Below are 27,507 nucleotides of genomic sequence, written 5' to 3' on the forward strand. Positions count from 1 at the left end.
ACTGTCTGCGTGTGGTACCATGTTATTACGTGATTCAAACCAGAAAAAACCCAGGATCTGACCGACAAGTATGCGAAAAATGCAAAATCATGAGCCAGATGCGGGCATAACCCAGACCTGCCCCAGACATAACCGGTGTTATCCTCTAAAATATTCGTCGAAACCAGGTTTAATTGACTGTCTGAGTGTGGTACCATGTTATTACGTGATTCAAACCAGAAAAAACCCAGGATCTGACCGACAAGTATGCGAAAAACGCAAAATCATGAGCCAGATGCGGGCATAACCCAGACCTAACCCAGAACTAACCGGTGTCATCCTCTAAAATATTCATCGAAACCAGGTTTAATAGACTGTTTCAGTGTGGTACCACGTTATTACGTGATTCAAACCAGAAAAAACCCAGGATCTGGCCACCAAGTATGGGAAAATGGCAAAATCATGAGCCAGATGCGGGCATAACCCAGACCTAACCCAGACCTAACCGGTGTTATCCTCTAAAATATTCGTCGAAACCAGGTTTAATTGACTGTCTGCGTGTGGTACCATGTTATTACGTGATTCAAACCAGAAAAAACCCAGGATCTGACCGACAAGTATGCGAAAAATGCAAAATCATGAGCCAGATGCGAGCATAACCCAGACCTAACCCAGAACTAACCGGAGTTATCGTCTAAAATATTGATCGAAACCAGGTTTAATTGAGTGTTTCTGTGTGGTACCACGTAATTGCGTGATTCAAGCCAGAAAAAACCCAGGATCTGGCCGACAAGTATGCGAGAAATGCAAAATAGTGAGCCAGATGCGGGCATAACCCAGACCTGCCCCAGACATAACCGGTGTTATCCTCTAAAATATTCGTCGAAACCAGGTTTAATTGACTGTCTGAGTGTGGTACCATGTTATTACGTGATTCAAACCAGAAAAAACCCAGGATCTGACCGACAAGTATGCGAAAAACGCAAAATCATGAGCTAGGTGCGGGCATAACCCAGACCTAACCCAGAACTAACCGGTGTCATCCTCTAAAATATTCATCGAAACCAGGTTTAATAGACTGTTTCAGTGTGGTACCACGTGATTACCTGATTCAAACCAGAAAAAACCCAGGATCTGGCCGACAAGTATGCGAGAAATGCAAAGTAGTGAGCCAGATGCGGGCATAACCCAGACCTGCCCCAGACATAACCGGTGTTATCCTCTAAAATATTCGTCGAAACCAGGTTTAATTGACTGTCTGCGTGTGGTACCATGTAATTACGTGATTCAAACCAGAAAAAACCCAGGATCTGACCGACAAGTATGCGAAAAACGCACAATCATGAGCCAGATGCGGGCATAACCCAGACCTATCCCAGACCTAACCGGTGGTATCCTCTAAAATTTTGATTGAAACCAGGTTTAATTGAATGTCTGAGTGTGGTACCACGTTGTTACTTGATTCAAACCAGAAACAACCCCGGATCTGGCCAACAAGTATGCGAAAAATGCAAAATCATGTGCCAGATGCGGGCATAACCCAGACCTATCCCAGACCTAACCGGAGTTATCCTCTGAAATATTGATCGAAACCAGGTTTAATTGACTGTTTCTGTGTGGCACCACGTTCTTACGTGATTAAAACCAGAAAAAACCCAGGATCTGGCCACCAAGTATGGGAAAAATGCAAAATCGTGAGCCAGATGCGGGCATAACCCAGACCTAACCCAGACCTATCCGGTGTTATCCTCTAAAATATTCATCGAAGCCAGGTTTAATAGACTGTTTCAGTGTGGTATCACACTACTACGTGATTCAAACCAGCAAAAACCCAGGATTTGGCCAACAAGTACGCGAAATGGGCAAAATCTTGAGCCACATACGGGCATATCCCAGACCTAAACCAGACCTAACCGGTGTTATCCTCTAAAATTTTGATCGAAACCAGGTTTAATTGACTGCTTGAGTGTGGTACCACGTTATTACGTGATTCAAACCAGAAAAACCTAAGGATCTGGCCGACAAGTACGCGAAAAACGCAAAATCATGAGCCAGATGCGGGCATAACCCAGACCTAACCCAGAACTAACCGGTGTCATTCTCTAAAATATTCATCGCAACCAGGTTTAATTGATTGTCTGTGTGTGGTACTATGTTATTACGTGATTCAAACCAGAAAAAAACCAGGGTCTGGCCAACTAGTATGCGAACAAGGCAAAATCATGAGCCAGATGCGGGCATAACCCAGAACTATCCCAGACGTTGCCGGAGTTGTCCTCTAAAATATTGATCGAAACCAGGTTTTATTGACTGTTTGAGTGTGGTACCACGTAATTACGTGATTCAAACCAGAAAAAACCCAGGATCTGACCGACAAGTATGCGAAAAATGTTAAATCATGAGCAACATGCTGGCGTATCCCGGAACTAACCCAGACCTAACCGGTGTTATCCTCTAAAATATTCATCGGAGCCAGGTTTAATAGACTGTTTCAGTGTGGTATCACACTACTACGTGATTCAAACCAGAAAAAACCCAGGATCTGGTCAAGAAGTATGCGCAAAAGTCAAAATCATGAGCCAGATGCGGGCATAACCAAGACCTAACCCAGACCTAACCGGTGTTATCCTCTAAAATTTTGATCGAATCCAGGTTTAATAGACTGCTTGAGTGTGGTACCACATTACTACGTGATTCAAACCAGAAAAAACCCAGGATCTGGCCGACAAGTATGCGAAAAATGCAAAATCATGAGCCAGTATCGGCATAACCCAGACCTATCCCAGACCTAACCGGAGTTATCCTCTAAAATATTGATCGAAACCAGTTTTAATTAACTGTTTCTGTGCGTTACCACGTGATTACGTGATTCAAACCAGAACAAACCCAGGATCTGACCAACAAGTATGCGAGAAATGCAAAATCATGAGCCAGATGCGGGCATAACCCAGATCTATCCCAGACCTAACCGGTGTTATCCACTAACATATTCATCGAAACCAGGTTTAATTGACTGTGTGAGTGTGGTACCATGTAATTACATGATTCAAACCAGAAAAAACTCAGGATCTGGCCGACAAGTATGCGAAAAATGCCTAAATATAAGCCAGATGCGTGCATAACCCAGACCTAACCCAGACCTAACCGGTGTTATCGTCTAAAATACTGACCGAAATGAGGTTTAATTGACTGTTTCAGTGTGGTGTCGCACTACTACGTGATTGAAACCAGAAAAAACCCAGGATCTGGCCGACAAGTATGCGAAAAATGCAAAATCATGAGCCAGTATCGGCATAACCCAGACCTATCCCAGACCTAACCGGAGTTATCCTCTAAAATATTGATCGAAACCAGTTTTAATTGACTGTTTCTGTGCGTTACCACGTGATTACGTGATTCAAACCAGAACAAACCCAGGATCTGACCAACAAGTATGCGAGAAATGCAAAATCATGAGCCAGATGCGGGCATAACCCAGATCTAACCCAGACCTAACCGGTGTTATCCACTAACATATTCATCGAAACCAGGTTTAATTGACTGTCTGAGTGTGGTACCACGTAATTACATGATTCGAACCAGAAAAAACCCAGGATCTGGCCGACAAGTATGCGAAAAATGCAAAATCATGAGCCAGTATCGGCATAACCCAGACCTATCCCAGACCTAACCGGAGATATCCTCTAAAATATTGATCGAAACGAGGTTTAATTGACTGTTTCAGTGTGGTACCACGTTACTAGGTGATTCAAACAAGAAAAAACCCAGGATCTGGCCGACAAGTATGCGAAAAATGCAAAATCATGAACCAGATGCGGGCATAACCCAGATCTAACCCAGACCTAACCGGTGTTATCCACTAAAATATTCATCGAAACCAGGTTTAATTGACTGTCTGAGTGTGGTACCATGTTATTACGTTATTCAAACCAGAAGGAACCCAGGATCTGGTCAAGAAGTATGCGAAAAGGCAAAGTCATGAGCCAGATGCGGGCATAACGCAGACCTAACCCAGACCTAACCGGTGTTATCCTCTAAAATTTTGATCGAAACCAGGTTTAATTGACTGTTTGACTGTGGTACCACGTAATTACGTGATTCAAACCAGAAAAAACCCAGGATCTGACCAACAAGTATGCGAGAAATGCAAAATCATGCGCCAGATGCGGGCATATCCCGGAACTAACCCAGACCTAACCGGTGTTATCCTTTAAAATTTTGATCGAAACCAGGTTTAATTGACTGTTTGAGTGTGGTACAACGTTGTTACTTGATTCAAACCAGAAAAACCTAAGGGTCTGGCCAACTAGTATGCGAACAAGGCAAAATCATGAGCCAGATGCGGGCATAACCCAGAACTATCCCAGACCTAACCGGAGTTGTCCTCTAAAATATTGATCGAAACCAGGTTTAATTGACTGTTTCAGTGTGGTACCACGTTACTAGGTGATTCAAACAACAAAAAACCCAGGATCTGGCCGACAAGTATGCGAAAAATGCAAAATCATGAACCAGATGCGGGCATAACGCAGACCTAACCCAGACCAAACCAGTGTTATCCTATAAAATTTTGATCGAAACCAGGTTTAATTGACTGTTTGAGTGTGGTACCACGTTATTACGTGATTCAAACCAGAAAAAACCCAGGATCTGACCGACAAGTATGCGAAAAACGCACAATCATGAGCCATATGCGGGCATAACCCAGACTTATCCCAGACCTAACCGGTGGTATCCTCTAAAATTTTGATTGAAACCAGGTTTAATTGAATGTTTGAGTGTGGTACCACGTTGTTACTTGATTCAAACCAGAAAAAACCCAGGATCTGGCCAACAAGTATGCGAAAAATGCAAAATCATGAGCCAGATGCGGGCATAACCCAGACCTCTCCCAGACCTAACCGGAGTTATCCTCTGAAATATTGATCGAAACCAGGTTTAATTGACTGTTTGAGTGTGGTGCCACGTTATTACGTGATTCAAACCAGAAAAAACCCAGGATCTGACCGACAAGTATGCGAAAAACGCACAATCATGAGCCATAAGCGGGCATAACCCAGACCTAACCCAGAACTAACCAGTGTCATCCTCTAAAATAGAGACCGAAACGAGGTTTAATTGACTGTTATAGTGTGGTATCACACTACTACCTGATTCAAACCAGAAGGAACCCAGGATCAGGTCAAGAAGTATGCGAAAAGGCAAAGTCATGAGCCAGATGCGGGCATAACGCAGACCCAACCCAGACCTAACCGGTGTTATCCTCTAAAATATTCATCGAAGCCAGGTTTAATAGACTGTTTGAGTGTGGTACCACGTAATTACGTGATTCAAACCAGAAAAAACTCAGGATCTGGCCAACAAGTACGCGATATGGGCAAAATCTTGAGCCAGATGCGGGCATAACCCAGACCTAACCCAGACCTAACCGGTGTTATCCACTAAAATATTCATCGAAATCAGGTTTAATTGACTGTCTGAGTGTGGTACCATGTTATTACGTGATTCAAACCAGAAAAACCCAGGATCTGGTCGACAAGTATGCGAAAAATGCAAAATCATGAGCCAGATGCGGGCATAACCCAGACCTATCCCAGACCTAACCGGTGGTATCCTCTAAAATTTTGATTGAAACCAGGTTTAATTGAATGTTTGAGTGTGGTACCACGTTGTTACTTGATTCAAACCAGAAAAAACCCAGGATCTGGCCAACAAGTATGCGAAAAATGCAAAATCATGAGCCAGATGCGGGCATAACCCAGACCTAACCCAGACCTAACCGGTATCATCCTCTAAAATATTCATCGAAACCAGGTTTAATAGACTGTTTCAGTGTGGCATCACACTACTACGTGATTCAAACCAGAAAAAACCCAGGATTTGGCCAACAAGTACGCGAAATGGGCAAAATCTTGAGCCAGATACGGGCATATCCCAGACCTAAACCAGACCTAACCGGTGTTATCCTCTGAAATATTGATCGAAACCAGTTTTAATTGACTGTTTCTGTGCGTTACCACGTGATTACGTGATTCAAACCAGAACAAACCCAGGATCTGACCAACAAGTATGCGAGAAATGCAAAATCATGAGCCAGATGCGGGCATAACCCAGATCTAACCCAGACCTAACCGGTGTTATCCACTAACATATTCATCGAAACCAGGTTTAATTGACTGTCTGAGTGTGGTACCACGTAATTACATGATTCGAACCAGAAAAAACCCAGGATCTGGCCGACAAGTATGCGAAAAATGCAAAATCATGAGCCAGTATCGGCATAACCCAGACCTATCCCAGACCTAACCGGAGATATCCTCTAAAATATTGATCGAAACGAGGTTTAATTGACTGTTTCAGTGTGGTACCACGTTACTAGGTGATTCAAACAACAAAAAACCCAGGATCTGGCCGACAAGTATGCGAAAAATGCAAAATCATGAACCAGATGCGGGCATAACCCAGATCTAACCCAGACCTAACCGGTGTTATCCACTAAAATATTCATCGAAACCAGGTTTAATTGACTGTCTGAGTGTGGTACCATGTTATTACGTTATTCAAACCAGAAGGAACCCAGGATCTGGTCAAGAAGTATGCGAAAAGGCAAAGTCATGAGCCAGATGCGGGCATAACGCAGACCTAACCCAGACCTAACCGGTGTTATCCTCTAAAATTTTGATCGAAACCAGGTTTAATTGACTGTTTGACTGTGGTACCACGTAATTACGTGATTCAAACCAGAAAAAACCCAGGATCTGACCAACAAGTATGCGAGAAATGCAAAATCATGCGCCAGATGCGGTCATATCCCGGAACTAACCCAGACCTAACCGGTGTTATCCTTTAAAATTTTGATCGAAACCAGGTTTAATTGACTGTTTGAGTGTGGTACAACGTTGTTATTTGATTCAAACCAGAAAAACCTAAGGGTCTGGCCAACTAGTATGCGAACAAGGCAAAATCATGAGCCAGATGCGGGCATAACCCAGAACTATTCCAGACCTAACCGGAGTTGTCCTCTAAAATATTGATCGAAACCAGGTTTAATTGACTGTTTCAGTGTGGTACCACGTTACTAGGTGATTCAAACAACAAAAAACCCAGGATCTGGCCGACAAGTATGCGAAAAATGCAAAATCATGAACCAGATGCGGGCATAACGCAGACCTAACCCAGACCAAACCAGTGTTATCCTATAAAATTTTGATCGAAACCAGGTTTAATTGACTGTTTGAGTGTGGTACCACGTTATTACGTGATTCAAACCAGAAAAAACCCAGGATCTGACCGACAAGTATGCGAAAAACGCACAATCATGAGCCATATGCGGGCATAACCCAGACTTATCCCAGACCTAACCGGTGGTATCCTCTAAAATTTTGATTGAAACCAGGTTTAATTGAATGTTTGAGTGTGGTACCACGTTGTTACTTGATTCAAACCAGAAAAAACCCAGGATCTGGCCAACAAGTATGCGAAAAATGCAAAATCATGAGCCAGATGCGGGCATAACCCAGACCTCTCCCAGACCTAACCGGAGTTATCCTCTGAAATATTGATCGAAACCAGGTTTAATTGACTGTTTGAGTGTGGTGCCACGTTATTACGTGATTCAAACCAGAAAAAACCCAGGATCTGACCGACAAGTATGCGAAAAACGCACAATCATGAGCCATAAGCGGGCATAACCCAGACCTAACCCAGAACTAACCAGTGTCATCCTCTAAAATAGAGACCGAAACGAGGTTTAATTGACTGTTATAGTGTGGTATCACACTACTACCTGATTCAAACCAGAAGGAACCCAGGATCAGGTCAAGAAGTATGCGAAAAGGCAAAGTCATGAGCCAGATGCGGGCATAACGCAGACCCAACCCAGACCTAACCGGTGTTATCCTCTAAAATATTCATCGAAGCCAGGTTTAATAGACTGTTTGAGTGTGGTACCACGTAATTACGTGATTCAAACCAGAAAAAACTCAGGATCTGGCCAACAAGTACGCGATATGGGCAAAATCTTGAGCCAGATGCGGGCATAACCCAGACCTAACCCAGACCTAACCGGTGTTATCCACTAAAATATTCATCGAAATCAGGTTTAATTGACTGTCTGAGTGTGGTACCATGTTATTACGTGATTCAAACCAGAAAAACCCAGGATCTGGTCGACAAGTATGCGAAAAATGCAAAATCATGAGCCAGATGCGGGCATAACCCAGACCTATCCCAGACCTAACCGGTGGTATCCTCTAAAATTTTGATTGAAACCAGGTTTAATTGAATGTTTGAGTGTGGTACCACGTTGTTACTTGATTCAAACCAGAAAAAACCCAGGATCTGGCCAACAAGTATGCGAAAAATGCAAAATCATGAGCCAGATGCGGGCATAACCCAGACCTAACCCAGACCTAACCGGTATCATCCTCTAAAATATTCATCGAAACCAGGTTTAATAGACTGTTTCAGTGTGGCATCACACTACTACGTGATTCAAACCAGAAAAAACCCAGGATTTGGCCAAGAAGTACGCGAAATGGGCAAAATCTTGAGCCAGATACGGGCATATCCCAGACCTAAACCAGACCTAACCGGTGTTATCCTCTGAAATATTGATCGAAACCAGGTTTAATTGACTGCTTGAGTGTGGTACCACGTAATTACGTGATTCAAACCAGAAAAAACCCAGGATCTGACCGACAAGAATGCGAAAAATGTAAAATCATGAGCAAGATGCGGGCGTATCCCGGAACTAACCCAGACCTAACCGGTGTTATCCTCTAAAATTTTGATCGAAACCAGGTTTAATTGACTGTATGAGTGTGGTACCACGTTGTTACTTGATTCAAACCAGAAAAACCTAGGGGTCTGGCCAACGAGTATGCGAAAAATGCCTAAATATAAGCCAGACGCGGGCATAACCCAGAACTATCCCAGACCTTGCCGGAGTTGTCCTCTAAAATATTGATCGAAACCAGGTTTTATTGACTGTTTGAGTGTGGTACCACGTAATTACGTGATTCAAACCAGAAAAAACCCAGGATCTGACCGACAAGTATGCGAAAAAGGGAAAATCATGAGCCAGATCCGGGCATACCCCAGAACTAACCCAGACCTAACCGGTGTTATCCTCTAAAATATTCATCGGAGCCAGGTTTAATAGACTGTTTCAGTGTGGTATCACACTACTACGTGATTCAAACCAGAAAAAACCCAGGATCTGGCCGACAAGTATGCGAAAAATACAAAATCGTGAACCAGATGCGGGCATAACCAAGACCTAACCCAGACCTAACCGGTTTTATCTTCTAACATATTCATCGAAACCAGGTTTAATTGACTGTTTGAGTGTGGTACCACGTTATTACGTGATTCAAACCAGACAAAACCCAGGATCTGGCCAACTAGTATGCGAAAAGTCAAAATCATGAACCAGATGCGGGCATAACGCAGACCTAACCCAGACCAAACCAGTGTTATCCTATAAAATATTCATTGAAACCAGGTTTAATTGACTGTTTGAGTGTGGTACCACGGAATTACGTGATTCAAACCAGAAAAAACCCAGGATCTGGCTGACAAGTATGCGAAAAATGCAAAATCATGAGCCATATGCGGGCATAACCCAGAGGTATCCCAGAACTAACCGGTGTCATTCTCTAAAATATTCATCGCAACCAGGTTTAATTGATTGTCTGTGTGTGGTACCATGTTATTACGTGATTCAAACCAGAAAAAACCCAGGATCTGGCCGACAAGTATGCGAAAAAGGCAAAATCATGATCCAGATTTCGGGCATAACCCAGACCTAACCCAGAACTAACCGGTGTTATCCTCTAAAATACTGACCGAAACGAAGTTTAATTGACTGTTTCAGTGTGGTGTCGCACTACTACGTGATTCAAACGAGATAAAGCCCATGATTTGGCCAACAAGTATGCGAAAAATGCAAAATCATGAGCCAGATGCGGGCATAACCCAGACCTAACCCAGACCTAACCGGAGTTATCCTCTAAAATATTGATCGAAACCAGGTTTAATTGAATGTTTCTGTGTGGTACCACGTTATTACGTGATTCAAACCAGAAAAACCCAGGATCTGACCGACAAGTATGCGAAAAATGCAAAATCATGAGCCAGATGCGGGCATAACCCAGACCTATCCCAGACCTAACCGGAGTTATCCTCTAAAACATTGATCGAAACCAGGTCTAATTGACTGTTCCATGTGATACCACATTACCACGTTTCTCAAAAAAGAGAAAAACCGGGATTTTGCTGACAAATACGTTAAAGAGGCGAAAGTATAAGCCAGATCCGCTCATATCCTAGACCTAACACAGACCTGACCGGTGTTAACCTCTAAAATATTGATCGAAACCAGGTTTAATTGACTGTCTGAGAGTGGTACCATGTTATTACGTGATTCAAACCAGAAAAACCCAGTATCTGGCCGACAAGTATGCGAAAAATGCAAAATCATGATCCAGATGCGGGCATAACCCAGACCTATCACAGACCTAACCGGAGTTATCCTCTAAAATATTGTCAGAAACCAGGTTTAATTGACTGTTTGAGAGTGGTACCACGTAGTTGCGTGATTCAAACCAGAAAAAAACCCAGCATCTGGCAAAGTAGTATGCGAAAGGTCAAAATCATGAACCAGATGCGGGCATAACGCAGACCAAACCCAGACCAAACCAGTGTTATCCTATAAAATTTTGATCGAAACCAGGTTTAATTGACTGTTTGAGTGTGGTACCACGTTATTACGTGATTCAAACCTGAAAAAACCCAGGATCTGACCGACAAGTATACGAAAAACGCACAATCATGAGGCATATGCGGGCATAACCCAGACCTAACCCAGAATTAACCGGTGTCATCCTCTAAAATAGAGACCGAAACGAAGTTTAATTCACTGTTTTAGTGTGGTATCACACTACTACCTGATTCAAACCAGAAGGAACCCAGGATCTGATCGACAAGTATGCGAGAAATGCAAAATCATGAGCCAGATGCGGGCATAACCCAGACCTATCCCAGACCAAACCGGAGTTATCCTCTAAAACATTGATCGAAACCAGGTTTAATTGACTGTTCCAGTGTGGTACCACATTACCACGTTTCTCAAAAAAGAAAAAAACCGGGATTTTGCTGACAAATACGTTAAAGAGGCGAAAGTATAAGCCAGATCCGCTCATATCCCAGACCTAACACAGACCTGACCGGTGTTAACCTCTAAAATATTGATCGAAACCAGGTTTCATTGACTGTTTGAGTGTGGTACCACGTAATTGCGTGATTCAAACCAGAAAAAACCCAGGATCTGGCAAACTAGTATGCGAAAAGTCAAAATCATGAACCAGTTGCGGGCATAACGCAGACCTAACCCAGACCAAACCAGTGTTATCCTATAAAATTTTGATCGAAACCAGGTTTAATTGACTGTTTGAGTGTGGTACCACGTTATTACGTGATTCAAACCAGAAAAAACCCAGGATCTGACCAACAAGTATGCGAGAAATGCAAAATCATGCGCCAGATGCGGGCATAACCCAGATCTAACCCAGACCTAACCGGTGTTATCCACTGAAATATTCATCGAAACCAGGTTTAATTGACTGTCTGAGTGTGGTACCATGTTATTACGTGATTCAAACCAGAAAAACCCAGGATCAGGCCGACAAGTATGCGAAAAATGCAAAATCATGAGCCATATGCGGGCATAACCCAGACCTATCCCAGACCTAACCGTAGTTATCCTCTAAAATATTGATCGAAACCAGGTCTAATTGACTGTTCCATGTGATACCACATTACCACGTTTCTCAAAAAAGAAAAAAACCGGGATTTTGCTGACAAATACGTTAAAGAGGCGAAAGTATAAGCCAGATCCGCTCATATCCCAGACCGAACATAGACCTGACCGTTGTCATTCTCTAAAATATTCATCGCAACCAGGTTTAATTGATTGTCTGTGTGTGGTACCATGTTATTACGTGTTTCAAACCAGAAAAAACCCAGGATCTGGCCGACAAGTATGCGAAAAAGTCAAAATCATGAACCAGATGCGGGCATAACCCAGACCTAACCCAGACCAAACCAATGTTATCCTATAAAATATTAATCGAAACCAGGTTCAATTGACTGTTTGAGTGTGGTACCACGTTATTACGTGATTCAAACCAGAAAAAACCCAGTATCTGACCGACAAGTATGCGAAAAATGCAAAATCATGAGCCAGATGCGGGCATAACCCAGACCTATCCCAGACCAAACCGGAGTTATCCTCTGAAACATTGATCGAAACCAGGTTTAATTGAATGTTTCAGTGTGGTACCACGTAATTACGTGATTCAAACCAGAAAAAACACAGGATCTGACCGACAAGTATGCGAAAAAGGTTAAATCATGAGCCAGATGCGGGCATATAACAGAACTAACCCAGACCAAACCAATGTTATCCTCTAAAATATTAATCGAAACCAGGTTCAATTGACTGTTTGAGTGTGTTACCACGTTATTACGTAATTCAAACCAGAAAAAACCCAGTATCTGACCGACAAGTATGCGAAAAATGCAAAATCATGAGCCAGATGCGGGCATAACCCAGACCTAACCCAGACCTAACCGGTGTTATCCACTAAAATATTCATCGATACCAGGTTTAATTGACTGTCTGAGTGTGGTACCATGTTATTACGTGATGCAAACCAGAAAAAACCCAGGATCTGACCGACAAGTATGCGAAAAATGCAAAATCATGAGCCAGATGCGGGCATAACCCAGACCTATCCCAGACCAAACCGGAGTTATCCTCTAAAACATTGATCGAAACCAGGTTTAATTGACTGTTCCAGTGTGGTACCACATTACCATGTTTCTCAAACAAGAAACCGGGATCTGGCTGACAAATACGTTAAAGAGGCGAATGTATAAGCTAGATCCGCTCATATCCCAGAACTAACACAGACCTGACCGGTGTTAACCTCTAAAATATTGATCGAAACCAGGTTTAATTGACTGTTTGAGTGTGGTACCACGTAATTGCGTGATTCAAACCAGAAAAAACCCAGGATCTGGCAAACTAGTATGCGAAAAGTCGAAATCAAGAACCAGATGCGGGCATAACGCAGACCTAACCCAGACCAAACCAGTGTTATCCTATAAAATTTTGATCGAAACCAGGTTTAATTGACTGTTTCAGTGTGGTACCACGTTATCACGTGATTCAAACCAGAAAAAACCCAGGATCTGACCAACAAGTATGCGAGAAATGCAAAATCATGCGCCAGATGCGGGCATAACCCAGATCTAACCCAGACCTAACCGGTGTTATCCACTAAAATATTCATCGAAACCAGGTTTAATTGAATGTTTCTGTGTGGTACCACGTAATTACGTGATTCAAACCAGAAAAAACACAGGATCTGACCGACAAGTATGCGAAAAAGGTTAAATCATGAGCCAGATGCGGGCATATAACAGAACTAACCCAGACCAAACCAATGTTATCCTCTAAAATATTAATCGAAACCAGGTTCAATTGACTGTTTGAGTGTGGTACCACGTTATTACGTAATTCAAACCAGAAAAAACCCAGTATCTGACCGACAAGTATGCGAAAAATGCAAAATCATGAGGCAGATGCGGGCATAACCCAGACCTAACCCAGACCTAACCGGTGTTATCCACTAAAATATTCATCGATACCAGGTTTAATTGACTGTCTGAGTGTGGTACCATGTTATTACGTGATTCAAACCAGAAAAAACCCAGGATCTGACCGACAAGTATGCGAAAAATGCAAAATCATGAGCCAGATGCGGGCATAACCCAGACCTATCCCAGACCAAACCGGAGTTATCCTCTAAAACATTGATCGAAACCAGGTTTAATTGACTGTTCCAGTGTGGTACCACATTACCATGTTTCTCAAACAAGAAACCGGGATCTGGCTGACAAATACGTTAAAGAGGCGAATGTATAAGCTAGATCCGCTCATATCCCAGAACTAACACAGACCTGACCGGTGTTAACCTCTAAAATATTGATCGAAACCAGGTTTAATTGACTGTTTGAGTGTGGTACCACGTAATTGCGTGATTCAAACCAGAAAAAACCCAGGATCTGGCAAACTAGTATGCGAAAAGTCAAAATCATGAACCAGATGCGGGCATAACGCAGACCTAACCCAGACCAAACCAGTGTTATCCTCTAAAATATTGATCGAAACCAGGTTTAATTGAATGTTTCTGTGTGGTACCACGTAATTACGTGATTCAAACCAGAGAAAACCCAGGATCTGACCGACAAGTATGCGAAAAATGCAAAATCATGAGCCGGATGCGGGCATAACCCAGACCTATCCCGGACCTAACCGGAGTTATCCTCTAAAATATTGATCGAAACCAGGTTTAATTGACTGTTTCTGTGCGGTACCACGTAATTACGTGATTCAAACCAGAAAAAACCCAGGATCTGGCCAACCAGTATGCGAAAAGTCAAAATCATGAACCAGATGCGGGCATAACCCAGACCTAACCCAGACCAAACCAATGTTATCCTATAAAATATTAATCGAAACCAGGTTCAATTGACTGTTTGAGTGTGGTACCACGTTATCACGTGATTCAAACCAGAAAAAACCCAGTATCTGACCGACAAGTATGCGAATAATGCAAAATCATGAGCCAGACGCGGGCATAACCCAGACTTAACCCAGACCTAACCGGTGTTATCCTCTAAAATATTCATCGAAACCAGGTTTAATTGACTGTCTAAGTGTGGTACCATGTTATTACGTGATTCAAACCAGAAAAAACCCAGTATCTGACCGACAAGTATGCGAAAAATGCAAAATCATGAGCCAGATGCGGGCATAACCCAGACCTATCCCAGACCTAACCGGAGTTATCCTCTAAGACATTGATCGAAACCAGGTCTAATTGACTGTTCCATGTGATACCACATTACCACGTTTCTCAAAAAAGAAAAAAACCGGGATTTGGCTGACAAATACATTAAAGAGGCGAAAGTATAAGCCTGATCCGCTCATATTCCAGACCGAACATAGACCTGACCGTTGTCATTCTCTAAAATATTCATCGCAACCAGGTTTAATTGATTGTCTGTGTGTGGTACCATGTTATTACGTGATTCAAACCAGAAAAAACCCAGGATCTGACCAACAAGTATGCGAGAAATGCAAAATCATGAGCCGGATGCGGGCATAACCCAGATCTAACCCAGACCTAACCGGTGTTATCCACTAAAATATTCATCGATACCAGGTTTAATTGACTGTCTGAGTGTGGTACCATGTTATTACGTGATTCAAACCAGAAAACCCCAGGATCAGGCCGACAAGTATGCGAAAAATGCAAAATCATGAGCCAGATGCGGGCATAACCCAGACCTATCCCAGACCTGACCGGTGTTAACCTCTAAAATATTGTTCGAAACCAGGTTTAATTGACTGTTTGAGTGTGGTACCACGTAATTGCGTGATTCAAACCAGAAAAAACCCAGGATCTGACCAACAAGTATGCGAGAAATGCAAAATCATGCGCCAGATGCGGGCATAACCCAGATCTAACCCAGAGCTAACCGGTGTTATCCACTAAAATATTCATCGAAACCAGGTTTAATTGACTGTCTGAGTGTGGTACCATGTTATTACGCGATTCAAACCAGAAAACCCCAGGATCAGGCCGACTAGTATGCGAAAAATGCAAAATCATGAGCCAGATGCGGGCATAACCCAGACCTATCCCAGACCTAACCGGAGTTATCCTCTAAAATATTGATCGAAACCAGGTTTAATTGACTGTTTCTGTGCGGTACCACGTAATTACGTGATTCAAACCAGAAAAAACCCAGGATCTGACCAACAAGTATGCGAGAAATGCAAAATCATGCGCCAGATGCGGGCATAACCCAGATCTAACCCAGACCTAACCGGTGTTATCCACTAAAATATTCATCGAAACCAGGTTTAATTGACTGTCTGACTGTGGTACCATGTTATTACGTGATTCAAACCAGAAAAACCCAGGATCAGGCCGACAAGTATGCGAAAAATGCAAAATCATGTGCCAGATGCGGGCATAACCCAGACCTAACCCAGACCAAACCAATGTTATCCTATAAAATATTAATCGAAACCAGGTTCAATTGACTGTTTGAGTGTGGTACCACGTTATTACATGATTCAAACCAGAAAAAACCCAGTATCTGACAGACAAGTATGCGAAAAATGCAAAACCATGAGCCAGACGCGGGCATAACCCAGACTTAACCCAGACCTAACCGGTGTTATCCTCTAAAATATTCGTGGAAACCAGGTTCAATTGACTGTTTGAGTGTGGTACCACGTAATTACGTGATTCAAACCAGAAAAAACCCAGTATCTGACCGACAAGTATGCGAAAAATGCAAAATCATGAGCCAGATGCGGGCATAGCCCAGACCTATCCCAGACCTAACCGGAGTTATCCTCTAAAACATTGATCGAAACCAGGTCTAATTGACTGTTCCATGTGATACCACATTACCACGTTTCTCAAAAAAGAAAAAAACCGGGATTTGGCTGACAAATACGTTAAAGAGGCGAAAGTATAAGCCAGATCCGCTCATATTCCAGACCGAACATAGACCTGACCGTTGTCATTCTCTAAAATATTCATCGCAACCAGGTTTAATTGATTGTCTGTGTGTGGTACCATGTTATTACGTGTTTCAAACCAGAAAAAACCCAGGATCTGGCCGACAAGTATGCGAGAAAGGCAAAATCATGAGGCAGATGCGGGCATAACGCAGGCCTAACCCAGACCAAACCGGTGTTATCCTATAAAATATTGATCAAAACCAGGTTTAATTGACTGTCTGAGTGTGGTACCATGTTATTACGTGATTCAAACCAGAAAAACCCAGGATCAGGCCGACAAGTATGCGAAAAATGCAAAATCATGAGCCAGATGCGGGCATAACCCAGACCTATCACAGACCTAACCGGAGTTATCCTCTAAAATATTGACAGAAACCAGGTTGAATTGACTGTTTCTGTGTGGTACCACGTAATTACGTGATTCAAACCAGAAAAAACCCCGGATCTGACCGACAAGTATGCGAAAAAGGTTAAATCATGAGCCAGATGCGGGCATATCCCAGAACTAACCCAGACCTAACCGGTGTTATCCTCTAAAATTTTGATCGAAACCAGGTTTAGTTGACTGTCTGAGTGTGGTACCATGTTAGTACGTGATTCAAACCAGAAAAAACCCAGGATCTGGCCGACAAGTATGCGAGAAATGCAAAATCGTGAGCCAGATGCGGGCATAACCCAGACCTAACCCAGACCTAACCGGTGTTATCCACTAAAATATTCATCGATACCAGGTTTAATTGACTGTCTGAGTGTGGTACCATGTTATTACGTGATTCAAACCAGAAAAAACCCAGGATCTGACCGAGAAGTATGCGAAAAATGCAAAACCATGAGCCAGATGCGGGCATAACCCAGACCTATCCCAGACCAAACCGGAGTTATCCTCTAAAACATTCATCGAAACCAGGTTTAATTGACTGTTCCAGTGTGGTACCACGTAATTACGTGATTCAAACCAGAAAAAACCCAGTATCTGACCGACAAGTATGCGAAAAATGCAAAATCATGGGCCAGATGCGGGCATAACCCAGACCTACCCCGACCTAACCGGAGTTATCCTCTAAAACATTGATCGAAACCAGGTCTAATTGACTGTTCCATGTGATACCACATTACCACGTTTCTCAAAAAAGAAAAAAACCGGGATTTGGCTGACAAATACGTTAAAGAGACGAAAGTATAAGCCAGATCCGCTCATATTCCAGACCGAACATAGACCTGACCGTTGTCATTCTCTAAAATATTCATCGCAACCAGGTTTAATTGATTGTCTGTGTGTGGTACCATGTTATTACGTGATTCAAACCAGAAAAAACCCAGTATCTGACCGACAAGTATGCGAAAAATGCAAAATCATGAGACAGACGCGGGCATAACCCAGACTTAACCCAGACCTAACCGGTGTTATCCTCTAAAATATTCGTGGAAACCAGGTTCAATTGACTGTTTGAGTGTGGTACCACGTAATTACGTGATTCAAACCAGAAAAAACCCAGTATCTGACCGACAAGTATGCGAAAAATGCAAAATCATGAGCCAGATGCGGACATAGCCCAGACCTATCCCAGACCTAACCGGAGTTATCCTCTAAAACATTGATCGAAACCAGGTCTAATTGACTGTTCCATGTGATACCACATTACCACGTTTCTCAAAAAAGAAAAAAACCGGGATTTGGCTGACAAATACGTTAAAGAGGCGAAAGTATAAGCCAGATCCGCTCATATTCCAGACCGAACATAGACCTGACCGTTGTCATTCTCTAAAATATTCATCGCAACCAGGTTTAATTGATTGTCTGTGTGTGGTACCATGTTATTACGTGTTTCAAACCAGAAAAAACCCAGGATCTGGCCGACAAGTATGCGAGAAAGGCAAAATCATGGGCCAGATGCGGGCATAACGCAGACCTAACCCAGACCAAACCGGTGTTATCCTATAAAATATTGATCAAAACCAGGTTTAATTGACTGTCTGAGTGTGGTACCATGTTATTACGTGATTAAAACCAGAAAAAACCCCGGATCTGACCGACAAGTATGCGAAAAAGGTTAAATCATGAGCCAGATGCGGGCATATCCCAGAACTAACCCAGACCTAACCGGTGTTATCCTCTAAAATTTTGATCGAAACCAGGTTTAGTTGACTGTCTGAGTGTGGTACCATGTTAGTACGTGATTCAAACCAGAAAAAACCCAGGATCTGGCCGACAAGTATGCGAGAAATGCAAAATCGTGAGCCAGATGCGGGCATAACCCAGACCTAACCCAGACCTAACCGGTGTTATCCACTAAAATATTCATCGATACCAGGTTTAATTGACTGTCTGAGTGTGGTACCATGTTATTACGTGATTCAAACCAGAAAAAACCCAGGATCTGACCGAGAAGTATGCGAAAAATGCAAAACCATGAGCCAGATGCAGGCATAACCCAGACCTATCCCAGACCAAACCGGAGTTATCCTCTAAAACATTCATCGAAACCAGGTTTAATTGACTGTTCCAGTGTGGTACCACGTAATTACGTGATTCAAACCAGAAAAAACCCAGTATCTGACCGACAAGTATGCGAAAAATGCAAAATCATGGGCCAGATGCGGGCATAACCCAGACCTACCCCGACCTAACCGGAGTTATCCTCTAAAACATTGATCGAAACCAGGTCTAATTGACTGTTCCATGTGATACCACATTACCACGTTTCTCAAAAAAGAAAAAAACCGGGATTTGGCTGACAAATACGTTAAAGAGGCGAAAGTATAAGCCAGATCCGCTCATATTCCAGACCGAACATAGACCTGACCGTTGTCATTCTCTAAAATATTCATCGCAACCACGTTTAATTGATTGTCTGTGTGTGGTACCATGTTATTACGTGATTCAAACCAGAAATAACCCAGGATCTGACCAACAAGTATGCGAGAAATGCAAAATCATGCGCCAGATGCGGGCATAACCCAGATCTAACCCAGACATAACCGGTGTTATCAACTAAAATATTCATCGAAACCAGGTTTAATTGACTGTCTGAGTGTGGTACCATGTTATTACGTGATTCAAACCAGAAAAACCCAGGATCAGGCCGACAAGTATGCGAAAAATGCAGAATCATGAGCCGGACGCGGGCATAACGCAGACCTATCCCAGACCTAACCGGAGTTATCCTCTAAAATATTGATCGAAACCAGGTTTAATTGAATGTTTCTGTGTGGTACCACGTAATTACGTGATTCAAACCAGAGAAAACCCAGGATCTGACCGACAAGTATGCGAAAAATGCAAAATCATGAGCCGGATGCGGGCATAACCCAGACCTATCCCAGACCTAACCGGAGTTATCCTCTAAAATATTGATTGAAACCAGGTTTAATTGAATGTTTCTGTGTGGTGCCACGTAATTACGTGATTCAAACCAGAAAAAACCCAGGATCAGGCCGACAAGTATGCGAAAAATGCAGAATCATGAGCCGGACGCGGGCATAACGCAGACCTATCCCAGACCTAACCGGTCTTATCCACTAAAATATTCATCGAAACCAGGTTTAATTGACTGTTTGAGTGTGGTACCATATTATTACGTGATTCAAACCAGAAAAAACCCAGGATCTGGCCAACTAGTATGCGAAAAGTCAAAATCATGAACCAGATGCGGGCATAACCCAGACCTAACCCAGACCTAACCGGTGTTATCCTCTAAAATTTTGATCGAAACCAGGTTTAATTGACTGTTTGACTGTGGTACCACGTAATTACGTGATTCAAACCAGAAAAAACCCAGGATCTGACCAACAAGTATGCGAGAAATGCAAAATCATGCGCCAGATGCGGGCATAACCCAGATCTAACCCAGACCTAACCGGTGTTATCCACTAAAATATTCATCGAAACCAGGTTTAATTGACTGTCTGAGTGTGGTACCATGTTATTACGTGATTCAAACCAGAAAAACCCAGGATCAGGCCAACAAGTATGCGAAAAATGCAAAATCATGAGCCAGATGCGGGCATAACCCAGACCTATCCCAGACCTAACTGGAGGTATCCTCTAAAATATTGATCGAAACCAGGTTTAATTGAATGTTTCTGTGTGGTACCACGTAATTACGTGATTCAAACCAGAAAAAACCCAGGATCTGACCGACAAGTATGCGAAAAAGGTTAAATCATGAGCCAGATCCGGGCATATAACAGAACTAACCCAGACCTAACCGGTGTTATCCTCTAAAATATTCATCGAAACCAGGTTTAATTGACTGTCTGAGTGTGGTACCATGTTAGTACGTGATTCAAACCAGAAAAACCCAGGATCAGGCCGACAAGTATGCGAAAAATGCAAAATCATGAGCCAGATGCGGGCATAACCCATACCTATCCCAGACCTAAACGGAGTTATCCTCTAAAATATTGATCGAAACCAGGTTTATTAGACTGTTTCAGTGTGGAATCACACTACTACGTGATTCAAACCAGAAAAAACCCGGGATCTGATCAAGAAGTATACGAAAATGTCAAAATCATGAGCCAGATGCGGGCATAACCCAGAACTATCCCACACCTAACCGGAGTTGTCCTCTAGAATATTGATCGAAACTAGGTGGTACCATGATATTACGTAATTCAAACCAGAACAAACCCAGGATCTGACCGACAAGTATGCGAAAAACGCAAAATCGTGAGCCAGGTGCGGGCATAACCCAACCCTAACCCTGAACTAACCGGTGTTATCCTCTATAATTTTGATCGAAACCTGGTTTAATTGACCGTTTGAGCGTGGTACCACGTTATTACGTGACTCAAATCAGAAAAAACCCAGGATCTCGCCAACTAGTTTGCGAAAAGTCAAAATCATGAACCAGATGCGGGCATAACGCAGACCTAACCCAGACCAAACCAGTGTTATCCTATAAAATATTAATCGAAACCAGGTTTAATTGACAGTTTCAGTGTGGTACCACACTACTACGTTTTTCAAACAAGAAGAAACTCGGCATCTGGCCAACAAATATGCGAAAAAGGCGAAAGTATTAGCCAGATGCGGCATATCCCAGACCTAACCCAGACCTAACCGGTGTTATCCACCAAAATGTTTATCGAAACCAGGTTTAGTTGACGGTTTCAGGGTGGTACCACATTACTACGTGATTCAAACCAGAAAAAGCCCAGGATCTGGCCAACAAGTGTGCGAAAAGGCAAAATCATGAGCCAGATGCGGGCATAACCCAGACCTAACCCAGACCAAACCAGTGTTATCCTATAAAATATTTATCGAAACCAGGTTCAATTGACTGTTTGAGTGTGGTACCACGTTATTACGTGATTCAAACCAGAAAAAACCCAGGATCTGACCGACAAGTATGCGAAAAATGCAAAATCATGAGCCGGACGCGGGCATAACGCAGACCTAACCCAGACCAAACCAGTGTTATCCTATAAAATTTTGATCGAAACCAGGTTTAATTGACTGTTTGAGTGTGGTACCACGTTATTACGTGATTCAAACCAGAAAAAACCCAGGATCTGACCGACAAGTATGCGAAAAACGCACAATCATGAGCCATATGCGGGCATAACCCAGACCTAACCCAGAATTAACCGGTGTCATCCTCTAAAATAGAGACCGAAACGAGGTTTAATTGACTGTTTTAGTGTGGTATCACACTACTATCTGATTCAAACCAGAAGGAACCCAGGATCTGGTCAAGAAGTATGCCAAAAGGCAAAGTCATGACCCAGATGCGGGCGTAACGCAGACCTAACCCAGACCTAACCGGTGTTATCCTCTAAAAATTTGATCGAAACCAGGTTTAATTGACTGTTTGAGTGTGGTACCACGTAATTACGTGATTCAAACCAGAAATAACCCAGTATCTGACCGACAAGTATGCGAAAAATGCAAAATCATGAGCCAGATGCGGGCATAACCCAGATCTAACCCAGACCTAACCGGTGTTATCCACTAAAATATTCGTCGAAACCAGGTTTAATTGACTGTCTGAGTGTGGTACCATGTTATTACGTGATTCAAACCAGAAAAAACCCAGGATCTGACCAACTAGTATGCGAAAAGTCAAAATCATGAACCAGATGCGGGCATAACCCAGACCTAACCCAGACCAAACCAATGTTATCCTATAAAATATTAATCGAAACCAGGTTCAATTGACTGTTTGAGTGTGGTACCACGTTATTACGTGATTCAAACCAGAAAAAACCCAGTATCTGACCGACAAGTATGCGAAAAATGCAAAATCATGAGCCAGACGCGGGCATAACCCAGACCTAACCCAGACCTAACCGGTGTTATCCTCTAAAATATTCGTCGAGACCAGGTTTAATTGACTGTCTGAGTGTGGTACCATGTTATTACGTGATTCAAACCAGAAAAAACCCAGGATCTGGCCGACAAGTATGGGAAAAAGGCAAAATCATGAGCCAGATGCGGGCATAATCCAGACCTAACCCAGACCTAACCAGTGTTATCCTTTAAAATTTTGATCGAAACCAGGTTTAATTGACTGTTTGAGTGTGGTACCACGTAATTACGTGATTCAAACCAGAAAAAACCCAGTATCTGACCGAGCGGATCATACCCTGGTGGTATGCCCCGCGTGGGAGGGGGAGCGCCGTGTCCTGGTCGGCGTCGTCGGGCGGGATGTCTCGCTGCCGGGCGTGGTGCGCGCCATGCTCGGCAGCGAGGAGAAGTGGAGGGCCGTGGCCTCCTTCTGCGAGAACGTAATGTTGCAGAAGGAGGTTGCGGGGAGGGAGCGCGAGGTTCAGCGGCGCGCTGAAGCTCGCGCTCGTACGGTGGCCCGAGGTCGTCGCCCGGTCGCGAGGCGTCGCGGGCGGCCGCCTCGGCGTGGCGGATGACCTAGGCTGGGAGGGGGGTCCTGAGGGGACCCTCCTCCCGCCAGGCGGCGCCGGGTCGGACCGGTTGGGGGTAGGAGTGCCTCCCCCTACCGGTCCGACGCAAGGGGAGGCACCCTCGGCGGTCTGGTGCGGCCATGAACGCCCGGCCGCCGAGGGGTGGAAACGGGGTCGCGGGCGGTTGCGAGTTGGGGCTCGCAGCCGCCACTAAACGCGGCCCCGGGACGGATAGCGGCGGGATGGAGTGGCCCCGTCCCGCCGCTATGAGGCAGTGTGTCTACTGGGGGGACCGATTGTCCCCCCGGGGGATGGGCGCGAAAGCGCGGGCACGGAGAGGATACCGGAAGAATGCTTCGAGCGATTCCCGGTATCCTCCCAAAGCGTGCCGAAGGGTCACCGTGGGGTTTTTAGTGGGTAGGTCCCGCGCCTGTCGTTGTACGGGCGCGTGGAATCCCACACACCCCTCCCACCTCTCCCCAAGGAGGTGGGAGGGAGTCTTTCGAAGATTTTCCCCACGACAAAAAAAAAAAAAAAAAAAAAAAAAGTATCTGACCGACAAGTATGCGAAAAATGCATAATCATGAGCCAGATGCGGGCATAACCCAGACCTATCCCAGACCTAACCGGAGTTATCCTCTAAAACATTGATCGAAGCCTGGTCTAATTGACTGTTCCATGTGATACCACATTACCACGTTTCTCATAAAAGAAAAAAACCGGGATTTGGCTGACAAATACGTTAAAGAGGCGAAAGTATAAGCCAGATCCGCTCATATCCCAGACCGAACATAGACCTGACCGTTGTCATTCTCTAAAATATTCATCGCAACCAGGTTTAATTGATTGTCTGTGTGTGGTACCATGTTATTACGTGTTTCAAACCAGAAAAAACCCAGGATCTGGCCGACAAGTATGCGAGAAAGGCAAAATCATGAGCCAGATGCGGGCATAACGCAGACCTAACCCAGACCAAACCAGTGTTATCCTATAAAATTTTGATCGAAACCAGGTTTAGTTGACTGTCTGAGTGTGGTACCATGTTATTACGTGATTCAAACCAGAAAAACCCAGGATCAGGCCGACAAGTATGCGAAAAATGCAAAATCATGAGCCAGATGCGGGCATAACCCAGACCTATCCCAGACCTAACCGGAGTTGTCCTCTAAAATATTGATCGAAACCAGGTTTAATTGACTGTTTCTGTACGGTACCACGTAATTACGTGATTCAAACCAGAAAAAACCCAGGATCTGACCAACAAGTATGCGAGAAATGCAAAATCATGCGCCAGATGCGGGCATAATCCAGATCTAACCCAGACCTAACCGGTGTTATCCACTAAAATATTCATCGAAACCAGGTTTAATTGACTGTCTGAGTGTGGTACCATGTTATTACGTGATTCAAACCAGAAAAACCCAGGATCAGGCCGACAAGTATGCGAAAAATGCAAAATCATGAGCCAGATGCGGGCATAACCCAGACCTATCCCAGACCTAACCGGAGTTATCCTCTAAAATATTGATCGAAACCAGGTTTAATTGACTGTTTCTGTGCGGTACCACGTAATTACGTGATTCAAACCAGAAAAAACCCAGGATCTGACCAACAAGTATGCGAGAAATGCAAAATCATGCGCCAGATGCGGGCATAACCCAGATCTAACCCAGACCTAACCGGTGTTATCCACTAAAATATTCATCGAAACCAGGTTTAATTGACTGTCTGAGTGTGGTACCATGTTATTACGTGATTCAAACCAGAAAAAACCCAGGATCTGACCGACAAGTATGCGAAAAACGCAAAATCATGAGCCATATGCGGGCATAACCCAGACCTAGCCCAGAACTAACCGGTGTCGTCCTGTAAAATAGAGACCCAAACGAGGTTTGATTGACTGTTTTAGTGTGGTATCACACTACTACCTGATTCAAACCAGAAGGAACCCAGGATCTGGTCAAGAAGTATGCGAAAAGGCAAAGTCATGAGCCAGATGCGGGCATAACGCAGACCTAACCGGTGTTATCCACTAAAATATTCATCGAAACCAGGTTTAATTGACTCTTTGAGTGTGGTACCACGTTATTACGTGATTCAAACCAGAAAAACCTAAGGATCTGGCCAACGAGTATGGTGGTGGGGGCCCGGTCGCGGCTAGTAGCAACGGCACGAGTGGGGGCGACGTTGCGTGTGACCGCGCGGCGTCGCCGGGGGGCAATCAATTATGTTTGCCCCCCCCCCATTTGGGGGAATAGATACAATTCCTCCCCCGGGAAGGGCCCGTAGTAGGGCGTTGCGCCAACGGGGAGAGTCACGGTAGTATCGCTAGTTTGGTTCCCGTGACTCTCCCCAGATAAATGGCGCAGGCGGTCACCGTGGTGTTTTAGCCGGTAAGAGTCCGCCACTACCCCGGCCTCCTCCCCCAGGAAGTCGGGGTGTCCATGAGGATTTCACCACGTTAAAAAAAAAAAAAAAAAAAAAAAAAAAAGGTCTCGGATAAGCTAGCATCTGGCTCATGATTTTGCCTTTTCGCATACTTGTTGGCCAGATGCTGGGTTTTTTCTGGCTTGAATCACGTAGCAATGTGGTATCACACTGAAACAGTCAACTAAACGTGGTTTCGATGAATATTTTAGAGGATAACACCGGTTAGGCCAGGGTTAGGTTTGGGATATGCGCGCATCTAGCATATACTTTCGCCTTTTCCGCATAGTTGTTGCCCAGATCCTGGATTTTTTCTGGTTTGAATCACGTAGTAATGTGGAACCACTGGGGGCGCCCTTATAAGGTGGTGCTGAACAAACTCCGCCCGTGGGCGCCCCCCGTCACCGAGGGTCTTGACCCCCGGCTGCTGGAGGGCGTGGTCAATACTCTCTTCCCAATAGGGGAGATGGGACCACGTCCTCCGGCAGAGGCGACGGCCCCGTTGGAGTGGGTGGCCGAGCCGGGGGTCACGCAGGGGGAGCTGGCCGCGGCCATCAGACGGCTCGGGGCGCGTAACACGGCCCCGGGTCCGGATGGTGTGCCTGGCCGGGTTTGGGTCTTGACCCACGGCGTCCTTGGGGCCGACCTCAGGCGGTTGTTTAACCGATGCCTGAGGGACGGGCGATTCCCCCCCAGTTGGAAGGTGGCGAGGATGGTCCTCCTCCGGAAGGAGGGTCGGCCCGCGGAGTCTCCATCCGCATACCGGCCCATCTGTCTCCTCGACGAGGTGGGCAAGATCTTCGAGCGAGTGATTGCTGCCCGCCTCGACGAGCACCTGTCGCGGGGTGCTCCGGGCCTGGCCGACTGCCAGTATAGTTTCCGGGGGGGCCGGTCGACGGTCGACGCGATCAGTCGGGTTAGGGTCCTCTCGGAGTCGGCCGTCTCCCGGGGAGGGGTGGCGTTGGCGGTATCGCTGGATATTGCCAACGCGTTTAACACCCTTCCCTGGGAGGAGATACGGAGGGGGCTCGAATATCATCGGGTACCCCCGTGTCTCAGGGCAGTCGTCGGGGATTATCTCCGCGGCAGGTGGATCGAGTATCCGGGCCGGGATGGTGATATGCGGAGGGAGGTCTACTGCGGGGTTCCGCAGGGGTCGGTCCTAGGGCCACTCCTGTGGAACATCGCGTACGACTCGGTGTTGCGGGCCGACCTCCCCGACGGCGTCAGTGCCGTGTGTTACGCAGATGACACACTGGTGCTGGCCGTCGGGGCTCAGTGGGGGAGGGCCAAGCGCCTCGCCGAGGAGGGGGCGCAACGCGTCGTCGACCGGATCAGGGGGATGGGTATGACGGTGGCGGTCCATAAGACCGAGGTGATAGCGTTCCATTTACCTCGGCAGGATCCGCCACCCCCTCTGATCCGGGTGGGTGGGGCTGATATCGAGGTGAAGCCCCGGATGAGGTATCTGGGGCTGATCCTCGATAGCCACTGGCGCTTCGAGGAGCATTTCCGCTGCCTGGTTCCCCGGTTGGAGAGGATGGTCTCGGTTTTAGGCCGGATCCTCC

This window comes from Colletes latitarsis, chromosome 1, assembly GCF_051014445.1.
Source record: "Colletes latitarsis isolate SP2378_abdomen chromosome 1, iyColLati1, whole genome shotgun sequence".
In the NCBI taxonomy this organism is placed as follows: domain Eukaryota; kingdom Metazoa; phylum Arthropoda; class Insecta; order Hymenoptera; family Colletidae; genus Colletes; species Colletes latitarsis.